The 9,684-nt window shown below is 39.5% G+C and overlaps 1 long non-coding RNA gene across 1 annotated transcript; it reads right to left on the reverse strand.

Annotated features, from left to right (window-relative positions):
* Window positions 1-271: 271 nt before the first annotated feature.
* LOC144300518 (uncharacterized) lies at window positions 272-7,320 on the reverse strand. The gene is made up of 2 exons (XR_013367183.1): window positions 7,222-7,320; window positions 272-794 (listed from the first exon to the last, which is right to left on the reverse strand). It is a non-coding gene; the product is annotated as an uncharacterized LOC144300518 (long non-coding RNA).
* Window positions 7,321-9,684: the final 2,364 nt, after the last annotated feature.

The following is a 9,684-nucleotide window of genomic DNA, read 5'->3' on the forward strand; positions in this document are numbered from 1 at the left end:
ATTCTCAACCAGCCTTTATTTATATGCCAACATAATTTTTACATATTGTAATGATGGATTAAAATAAACTTTTATTTTTGCAAGGTAGAGTTTAGGTAGTGTTTTAATGTCATCTGCAACAATTCGCTTTATTATTGACATAGAACTCCAAGATAGAGCTGCCTTTTTTTTTTTTTTAAGAGCCATCTAATTTATTTGAACAGTGCTTACTTTTGGCCAGGTTTTGAAGATCCATTTATTAATTAGAAATAAGCTGACAGATGAGACAGGAAAAAAAAAACCCTATTTATTAAAATCAACACACCTCCTCTTTTACTTCATTTCCTGGATTCTTGACTCTTTAATCCAATTAGCATCAGGCTGTAGAATATGAAAGAGAATCTGCACAATCATTACTCAATTAAAAGTGCTTTCTAATGACCTGTGTGTCACCCTTTGCTCCAGCATTGTTACTTTTTCTTCCCGTCAGGAAACAAAGCAAATCTTTTCTTTTTTTAATTGCATGAGAAGGATGATTTTAGTTTAGTTGTAGATTATTAGAAGTAATGCTAAACTAACAAATCCTTGGTGACCGCAGACAGATCAGTGGTTGCCCTGAGGACAGAGGGTAGGTAGGATGAAGGTGAGGGAGGGAGAAATCACCCACCAAGGGCACAAGGAAGCTTGGGGAGGTGATGGATATGTTCACTGTCTTCATCAACCTGGTGGTTTCAGGGATCCATACAGATGTCAGCCCTTATCCAATTGTACACTTTAATCATGATGTCTTGTCTGCCAATTATCCCTTTATAAAGCTGTAAAGAAAAAAGTATTTCTGTTATAAAAGTAAAAGTAATTATCAAAAAAAAAAAAAAAAAAAGAGGTGCCTGCATAGATCGGTAAATTATGCATCTGCCTTCGGCTCCGGACATGATCTAGGGTCCTGGGATCAAGCCCCACATCCGCTCAGCAGGGAGCATCTCTTCCCTACTCATCCTTTTTCACCATCTCTCTCTCTCTCTGAAATAAATAAATAAAATCTTTAAAAACAATTTAAAGTAAAAGTAATTCTCAAGTGATGGTTTATGCCATGTTCCTTAAGGTGTAAAAGGTTTTTCCCTCTACCTCATTTTATTTGTGATATAAATTAGAAAATGCAGGAAAGCTTACCTAAGGCATGCATAGCTTTCTATGTATTATTTTGCTTGTTTTCTATTATTATAATGCATAATTGCATTAAAAATGCAAAAGCAAAGGACTTTTAACCAAAAACTTTAGAAATGCACTAAAGTCATACATTGTTTTGAGTTCACAAATCATCTTTTGCTGATTTTTTTTTTACTTTTTTTTTTAATTTTTATTTATTTATGATAGTCACACACACAGAGAGAGAGAGAGAGAGAGAGAGAGAGAGGCGGAGACATAGGCAGAGGGAGAGGCAGGCTCCATGCACCAGGAGCCCGATATGGGATTCGATCCCGGGTCTCCAGGATCGCGCCCTGGGCCAAAGGCAGGCGCTAAACCGCTGCGCCACCCAGGGATCCCCATCTTTTGCTGATTTCTTTATGATCTTGGTCTTTGATTCTTTTGTTCTTCAGTTTGGCGATTAAAATTTAAAACCTCACATTTATTATTTTTTATACTCCCCACTTAAGATTAATTATGATTGTTTCATATTTCCATTATACATACTTAATAAATTTCAGTCTTTCCCTGGATAAGAAGAGAGTGAGATGTCAAACAAGATTCTTAAGGATGACTTTACAACTGTCACAACTCTGGGAGAAATTGCCCCTCATTATGTATCAAGTGACTTTAGTCTAGAAAGGAGCATACATTTAAAAATAAAAAAAGGGAGAAAGAAAAGATGAAAGAGAAGGGGAAAAGGGAGTACAAAGAAAGATGGGTAACTTAAGCGGAATTGTAACACATGTACAGCACTCCTACTTTCTTATAGGGACATATTCAAGTAGTTCGGCTTAACTGAAAGGCTTGTCACCTTCTGGGACAAGCAGGTCCCCCTGCCAGAGAGAGAGCCTTCATTTGGGAGGAGCAATCTGAGAGGATGTGCTCAGCCTTATACCTCAACCACTATACACATATTTTTATCAGGCTTCAACATATATGGAAAAACCGTGCCTGTTACAGCATTGCAACAAAACATCTTAAAATCGTGCATTTATAATTCCTTAAGGTAAACTGATGTGTATCATACTTGGCCTGACCCAGCCAAATATGCCTTAGCATAAGGCAGTAAAATTGCAAACTGGAATTTTGAAATTTTAAGGTTTTGAAATGCAGAGAATCAAAATGATTAAATACTGACATCAACCACAATAAATTTTTATTCTTCTTATATTAAGCCGAAAAATTCCAAAACACATACAGTAGTTTCCCACAGTAACTGAGATATAGTGAAATCTTTATTCTAGATCTTTTTTTTTTTTTTTTTTTTTTAGCAAATTAGTTCAGCATGGCACATGCTGGATTCCACACAGAGGGCATATTGCTTGCTGAGCAATTTGCCCTACAGAATAGTTGCTATGCTGCCTTGCTTCAGGCAAAGTACTAAACTAAATTTCTGTTTCCCATCATCATTGACAGTAGAACAGCTAGAAATTAAAGATTTCAAGATACATTATAATGCTTTCCTTAAAAAAATATTTTATACACAAAACAGCAAAAGTTTTTTTTTTTTTTTAAGATTTCTTTTTTTCTTTTAGAGAGAGTATGAGCACACCAGCAGGAGGGTGGGGTAGAGGGACAGAGAGAAAGGGAGAAACATAAGCAGACTCTGCACTGAGTGCCCAGCTGGAGGTGGGGCTCTATCTGAGAACCCTGGAGATCAGGGCCTTAAGATCAGGACCTTGAGATCAGGACCTGAGCCAAGACCAAGAGTCAGACATGTAACTGACTGCACCACCCAGGTGCCTACATAGCAAAAGTATTTTATTTTTTAAGATTTTATTTATTTATTTATTTGAGAGAGACAGAGATAGTGAGATAGTGTGAGAAAGCATGAGTCAGAAGGAGAAGGAGAAGCAGGCTTCCTGCTCAGCAGGGCTTCATCCTAGGACCCTGGGATCATGACCTGAACTGAAGACAGATGCTTAACCAACTGAGCCACCCAGGCTCCCCAACAGCAAAAGTATTCTTTTTTTTTTTTTTTTTTTATTTATTCATGAGAGACACAGAGAGAGAGACACAGGCAGAGGGAGAAGCAGGCTTCGTGCAGGAAGCCTGATGTGGGACTCGACCCCCGGTCTCCAGGATCAGGCCCTGGGCTGAAGGCAGACGCTAAACTGCTGGGCCACCCAGGCTGCCCAGCGAAAGTATTCTTAAGAAAATTCTGGAGGGAAAAATACATTCTTATCAATACTAGATGAGAACTATGTTAATTTTCTTACTACTTTCCCCATATTTTATATCATTGTAAACTGATATCAAAATCCATTTTATTTTAAATATTGGGGCACCTGGGTGGCTCAGTCGGTTAAGCATCTGCCTTCAGCTCAGGTCATGATCTCAGGGTCCTGAGACAGAACCCCACATTGGGCTCCCTGCTCAGCAGGCAGTCTGTTTCTCCCTCTTCCTCTGCCCCTCCTCCCTGCTCATGCTCTCTCTCGCGTGCGCAAATAAATAAATGACAATATAAAAAATAAAAATATTAATGATCTTAGGCTTTCCAGTTACACTGAAACTTTTTAGTATACACAGGTTTCATTGATTGGCACTTGTGGCATGTTTGTGATTTTGTCTATACTTAAGTACCTCACTTTAGCAAGCTGGAAAAGCCACAACATCTGCTTGTAACCTGCCTGGTTTGACTTCCTACAAAGTAAATGTAAACCAGTGGTTTAGCATTATGTTGAAAGAGATTTACATGCATGTCACAAAATTTGGGGTCACAGGCTACTCTCATAGCATCTTCTTCCTACAACTGACTTTTGGTACAAATAGTTTGCTTCAGTAAGTTGGGAGAAATAGACAGGGGCCTGGAACTCAGGGAAGGTATAGCTGTTTGTGCAAATTGTGGGAAATAACTACTCAACTTCTTTTTTATTTATTTATTTATTTATTTATTTATTTATTTATTTATTTATTTCAGACAGAGAGTGTGAGCAGTGGCAGTGGGGGAGTGGACAGAGGGAGTGAATCCCCAATCAGACTCCCTGCTGAGTGTGGAGCCCATCAGGGGTCTTGATCACATGACCCATAAGATCATGACCTGAGCCAAAACCAAGAGGTGGACACCCAACTGACTGAGCCACCCAGGTGCCCCTCTACTCAACTTCTTACGACATTAAGACAGTTTACAAGAGCTTCAGAACATCGAAGCAGTAGGTAACTGGACTATTTGCTTGTTCTTTAGTGCTAAAATGTTTATATGACATGACACTATCTTGCTGACCAAGAAAAATATCTATACTAAGAGAAAATTAATCTGAGAAAAAATCATCTGCTTTTATATATATATTTTTAAAGATTTTATTTATCAGAGAGAGAGAGAGAGAGGCGGAGACACAGGCAGAGGGAGAAGCAGACTCCATGCAGGGAGCCTGACGTGGGACTTGATCCCAGGTCTCCAGGATCACGCCCTGGGCCAAAGGCAGTGCTAAACCGGCTGAGCCACCCAGGCTGCCTGCTTTTATATATTTTTTAAAAGATTTTATTTATTTATTCATGAGAGGCACACAGAGAGAAAAGCAGAGACACAGGCAGACGGAGAAACAGGCTTTCCACAAGGAGCCTGATGTGGGACTCGATCCCAGATCCTGAGATCATGCCCTGAGCTGAAAGCAGACACTCAACCACTGAACCACCCAGGCGCCCAGAATCATCTGCTTTTAAACAGAAGTGTGAAATTAATAAGTGAAAAGAAGGTATTGTACCTGTACTTTATATATATGATTTTAGTAAAGCATTCATATGAGCACATCACTAGTTACACTCCAGTATAATTCTACACTTGACAATATTTTAATCTTCCTTTTTGAAGTAAAAGTCATGTATTTAAAGATTCATACCTCTAAGGTTAATTTTCACTTTATTTCTAGTTTTACTCGTTTCTCTGTTTTGATAAAATGTTCTCCATTTTTCACCCTGAAAACTGAGGGTATTTATTACCATCAAGGTCACCTTTAAAAATATTAACTTTGAATCTACCATCCAATAATATGTCTGTAAACTCTAATCCTCAACTGAGAAAATAAAAGTATCACATTAAATTGAGAATTTACCATTTGACACAGGAGCAGATTAGCAAAACTCAAGTAATTAGAATATATGACGTGCTGCATATAATTTACACTTTCTTCAATGGTTTAAAAACCAATTCAGAATTTCACAGTGTCAGGGCACCTGGGTGGTTCAGTTGGATGAGCATCCTTCTAGGGCTCAGGACATGATCCAAGGGTCCTGGGGTCCAATCCTGCATAGGGCTCTGCTTCATGGGGATCCTGTTTCTGCCTCTCTCTCTGCTGCTCCCCCTGCTTGTGCTCTCTCTCTCTCTCTCAAGTAAATAAATAGAAAATCTCAAGAAAAAAATTAATTTCACAGTGCCTGTTTCTCACCACCGTATTCAATCATCATTCATTCCAGCCATAGTTACTGAGGTTACTATGTACTATGCAGTATACTAGGCACAACAAATGAAATAACAAATGGATGCACATGCATAGACTCCAATCTCTAAGAACTTGCATCAAATAATATCAAATGGGTACTTAAAAGAGTCACACACCAAAGCTTTGTAGTCAAGGGCATGTCGGGTGTTGGAGAGTTCACGGTGCATACCATTACCTGAAGCAAGACCACATTTTCTGCTGCTCTTTTAATCAGTTCTTAATTTATTTACTAGTGCCCATAACTTTGTCAGTTTGAATTGATTTATTCAGTAAAACTTCACGTAACCATATGAATGCTTTACAGAAGTCAAACACATAAAGAGTAATAATTTCATCTATTCGTCTTATAGTTCCATTTAAAAGTGGTTAATTTTTTTCCTTTGATTTTTTTAGCATGAATGTTTTTATTGATCATCAAAATAGTGTATGTCATTTATATATTTTGCTTGCTCTGACATATGTTCAGGGTTTTTAAGAGCAGGTGAGTTCAGCGTACCAGTCATAATGGAGGAGAATCGCTAGACTGTTTCCCAAACCTGTTATTTCCCAGTAGGAAGTATGAGGTCATCTGTCTTCTTGACCCAGAAGGCACAAATTATCCAACTATAGAGAGAAGAGTTTTTCTGTGTATCTGGTATCTAATTTTTTTTCTCGACTCAGATTTATTCCATGAGAAATAGACCTGATATAGCTGAGAGAAATGGAGGCCCAAATAATTCTGGAAAGTCTAGCTTCATTTACATTCTCTCCTCTGATTGTGCCTAGGTCTGATGATTGGGAGAGCAGAGGAGTAGTGGAGTTAGGGTCACACAGGCTGGAGAGCAGGCTGTCCCGGGAGAAACGCTCCTGGTCAGAGTGGCACACGGGGCCCCTAGCACTGAAGCACCACCAGGCCAGCTGACTTTGGCAAAAGAGGCTGCCCTCGGGCACAGTGCAAGCTGGGGGAGGGTGTGAGGTTTAATTCATTGTTTTGCTACCATCCACTTTTTTTTTTTTTTAATTCAACTTCCCAACATACAGTGCTACCCTCCACTTCTTTTCCATTGTTTCCTGAGTTAAAGATACCACCTGTTTGGGACACCTGGGTGGCTCAGTGGTTAAGTGTCTGCCTTTGACTCAGGGCATGATCCCAGGGCCCTGGGATCGAGTCCCACATCAGGCTTCCCATGGGGAGCCTGCTTCTCCCTCTGCCTGGGTCTCTGACTCTCTCTCTGTGTCTCTCCTGAATAAATAAGTAAAATCTTAAAAAAAAAAAAAAAAAAAAAAAAACCACCTGCTTGCTAAAAATCAGCCCCTGATGTCATAAGCGAGGAAGACAGCATCAGGATTGACCTTGAAGTTTAGGCAGCAGGGGGAAGAGAGTGAGGGTGAAGGAAAGAGATCGTTCATAAGAGACAATTGATGATGAGTTCTAATGGCATGGAAAGATTGCTGGAATCGAGGTAGTAAAAGAAATGAGGTAAAAAGGTAAGAAAGGAGGAATGGAGGTGGATGGCAAGGGGTTCTGAGGGGAGCCAGTTTAAGTTTCAAGTGTACAGTAGGGCCACAGGAGGAAGTGGCTGACACCGTGATGGGCAGTCTTTAAAGGGACACTGCGAGGTGGGAATAACAACACCTTTCATCCCCGGTGCCAGATGCCTTTCAGGACATGAAGAGGGATAACTGCACCACTTCCATGGAGGGATCCATTATCGCCTGGTCTCTAGGAGATGGCATTTGTGACATCACTCACCTAGTATCAACATAGGTTAATGTACAAATAGGGACTTATTGGCTGAGATATCTATGTTATCTGTATCTTTTCGGATTTTCCCAATGGACCAAGTGGAACATGACCCCCATCTAACTCATGACTCACTCACCTAGAGCTACAGACCAGAGCAGCCTTACAGTTGAACACCCTGCCCACTTAGGGGTGAGACGGGGTAAACTGTGGCCCATGAGGGCTTTTTATGACTGCCTATGAGCTAGGAATGGTTTGTCCATTTTTAAATGGATGGGGAAAAAATCAAAAGGAGAATAATATTTTGTGAGAAGTGGATACTACATGAAATTCAAATTTCAGTGTCCCTAAATAAAGTTTTATTGGAACACAGCCATGCCATTTGTCAGTTACTGTGGCTAGCTGCTCTCCCACTACAAGGGCAATGTCAAGAAGTTGAGACAGGGAGCACATGTTCTGCAAAGGCTGAAGTATTTACTATCCGGCCCTTTATAGATAAAGTTTACTGACTCCTGCTGGAAGCATTAAAATAATCTTTAATTTATTTATCCTTTGGAAAAAAGCTATCTGCTGTGCGTTAAAGGACCCTCATCAAAAAGCAAGATGTTAATCATGGGAGAGACCATTGTATGACTAAGAAAAGGGATTGGCCAGTGGGATTTGGGGTGAGGGAAGTACTGGGGTGGCTGTGCACTCCCTCTGTGGCTGCTGTGGGACCAAAGTGTGCCGAACAGGATGGCCTGGGACAGTACTGAGGGAGATCAGACCCAATTTAAACCTTTGTACTACACATCATTAGCCAGTTACCCAGTTCCTTTGAGTCTCAGCTTATTATTACATGAAGTGGGATAGAATCATTACCTTACTGGATGGATGACATGTGATAACCTTTACAAAAGACCCTGTATGGATAAACCTGCAGTAAGTGTTAGTTTCTTTTTTTCCTCTTTAGCAGTAAGATCTTAGAGAGTGAAATACAACTTACGTCACCACGAGACCAGTTAACACACTGCAGTAATAAGAGAAAAAAATTATTTTCATCTTATAATCTTCACACTTCAGAGGATTCAATTAGAAACTATAAAGAAATCTCAGCCTTTACACGGAGTCAAGCAGGAGGAATTAAGGGAATATGGTGGTGAAAACACACCGTGCTGTAACCTGAATATCTCAAATTAGGGGCCAGTTTAATACATTATAGTATAGCCAGGTGCCTGAATAGTATATAGTTATTAAAAGAAAAGTAACAGTGTTTTTAATGACACATGCAAAATGTAAAGATATAATACTTAGTGAAAAAAAAGCAGAATATAGGGACACGTGGGTTGCTCAGTGGTTGAGCATCTGCCTTTGGCTCAGGGCGTGACTCTGGGATCCTGGGATCAAGTCCCACATCCAGCTCCCCTCAGAGAGCCTGCTTCTCCTTCTGCCTATGTCTCTGCCTCTCTGTGTCTCTTGTGAATAAATAAAATCTTAAAAAAAAAAAAAAGCAGAATATAAATTTTCTATCCAATACAAGCTCAAGTATATTTAAAGGGAAAAACACAAAAAGAATAGTAAGGGATAAATAGTACTTGAAGTTTTTTTAAAAAAATGGTTTTATTGAGATGTAATTCATATTCCAGGACACAGACTTTTAAAACAAAACAGGAAACTTTAAAAAGATTTGGACTTGCAGTATGGTGATTCCAGCTACCCTCACACTGAGCCTGGGGGTAGGCATGGTTAGTCTTTTAGAAAAGCTTTGTAGGGAGCACCCATTTAGTTCAAGCTTTCAAATCCTTCATTTTGTAGCTAAAGAAATTGAGCCTCAGAGAAGTGAAGCCTAAGAAAGTGCAGAACTAGAACTTTAGGCCTCAAATTCAAAACCCTAAAACATTCAAATTATTTAAATCCTCTCCCCACCCCCCCATTCAAAGATAGCTGCTATGCCATCGCAGTTAAAGTATAAATGCATATTTAGTACTACTAATCCTTTAAAACAGTTTTCCTCTGGCCAAGTTTCTCTATGTCAACTTTTATTCTTCTTTATGCTTTTCTCTTCGTCTGTGTACCCAATACATGTGCTGTGTTTGCGAGCCTGTGGAATATTTTTGTAAAAAGCCCAAGAAACTCAAAGGGCCCTTTTATTGGCATTTGTTGGAATCTCTGACCTCATTTTTAAATTTAAAATTTAAATTCTTTCCTCTTCAAAGTTTGCCTCTTTAGAAAGTACTTAGAATCTTTCCTTTTAATTTTTCAAGACAATAGTTACTTTTAAAAATCCCTACTTCCCTCCCCAGCCCTCCTGAAGGACAAGCTGGGCTTCTCTCAAACCTATCATCCCCTTCCCCCAGTAAAGAATTCCTGCCTAGA

The sequence above is a fragment of the Canis aureus genome, chromosome 28, assembly GCF_053574225.1.
Source record: "Canis aureus isolate CA01 chromosome 28, VMU_Caureus_v.1.0, whole genome shotgun sequence".
Classification (NCBI taxonomy): domain Eukaryota; kingdom Metazoa; phylum Chordata; class Mammalia; order Carnivora; family Canidae; genus Canis; species Canis aureus.